This window comes from Salvelinus sp. IW2-2015, linkage group LG22 (genome assembly GCF_002910315.2).
Source record: "Salvelinus sp. IW2-2015 linkage group LG22, ASM291031v2, whole genome shotgun sequence".
Classification (NCBI taxonomy): domain Eukaryota; kingdom Metazoa; phylum Chordata; class Actinopteri; order Salmoniformes; family Salmonidae; genus Salvelinus; species Salvelinus sp. IW2-2015.
Window position 1 is genome coordinate 26,475,202 of NC_036862.1, and position 1,548 is coordinate 26,476,749.

Genomic DNA, 1,548 nt, shown 5'->3' on the forward strand with positions numbered 1-1,548 from the left:
TACTGACTTAGCCTTAAGCCATGGTTATGAGACTAGGTAAAGTTATGAGACTAGTAAAGAGGAATGGGTTAGGGATGGATGAGGAAAGAGGGGTGCATTGGATCACCTGTTCTCTTGGGGACGTGTTGGTGCCACCAGGAGCCTGGCAGGTTTTGGAGGGGGGGTGATGTCTGAGACTTTACCGCTGACTGCTCTGGGTCTGGAAAGAAACCCATCTGCAGGACAGACAGACAGACAGACAGACAGACAGACAGACATACAGAGAGAGAGACAGACAGACAGACAGGGAATACAGTAAGTGCTTACAGTACCCTCTCTATAAACTCAATAACCCATATCTGCTGATGATCTGATCATACTGTACAAACCCGATAGCATAAACTTGACATATTAATGCAACGTTTAGCACTAAAGTATATATACAGTGGGGAGAACAAGTATTGGATACACTGCCGATTTTGCAGGTTTTCCTACTTACAAAGCATGTAGAGGTCTGTAATTTTTATTATAGGTACACGGTTGAGGGATCAGCCCAGAACTACACGGAAGGACCTGGTCAATGACCTGAAGAGAGCTGGGAACAGTCTCAAAGAAAACCATTAGTAACACACTACGCCGTCATGGATTAAAATCCTGCAGCGCACACAAGGTCCCCCTGCTCAAGCCAGCGCATGTCCAGGCCCATCTGAAGTTTGCCAATGACCATCTGGATGATCCAGAGGAGGAATGGGAGAAGGTCATGTGGTCTGATGAGACAAAAATAGAGCTTTTTGGTCTAAACTCCACTCGCCGTGTTGGAGGAAGAAGAAGGATGAGTACAACCCCAAGAACACCATCCCAACCGTGAAGCATGGAGGTGGAAACATCATTCTTTGGGGATGCTTTTCTGCAAATGGGGACAGGACGACTGCACCGTATTGAGGGAGGATGGATGGGGCCATGTATCGCGAGATCTTGACAACAACTCCTTCCCTCAGTAAGAGCATTGAAGATGGGTCGTGGCTGGGTCTTCCAGCATGACAACGACCCGAAACACACAGCAGGGCAACTAAGGAGTGGCTCCGTAAGAAGCATCTCAAGGTCCTGGAGTGGCCTAGCCAGTCTCCAGACCTGAACCCAATAGAAAATCTTTGGAGGGAGCTGAAAGTCCGTATTGCCAGCGACAGCCCCGAAACCTGAAGGATCTGGAGAAGGTCTGTATGGGAGAGTGGGCCAAAATCCTTGCTGCAGTCAAACCTGGTCAAGAACTACAGGAAACGTATGATCTCTGTAATTGCAAACAAAGGTTTCTGTACCAAATATTAAGTTCTGCTTTTCTGATGTATCAAATACTTATGTCATGCAATAAAATGCAAATTAATTACTTAAAAATCATACAATGTGATTTTCTGGATTTTTGTTTTAGATTCCGTCTCTCACAGTTGTGTACCTATAATAAAAATTACAGACCTCTACATGCTTTGTAAGTAGGAAAACCTGCAAAATCGGCAGTGTATCCAATACTTGTTCTCCCCACTGTATATATACTTTAGTCGGGCTCAAACGGTT

The 1,548-nt window shown here is 45.4% G+C and overlaps 1 protein-coding gene across 1 annotated transcript in view; it reads right to left on the minus strand.

Annotated features, from left to right (window-relative positions):
- The window catches only part of LOC111982700 (uncharacterized), a 39,197-nt gene that overhangs the window by 16,210 nt on the left and 21,439 nt on the right, over positions 1 to 1,548 (minus strand).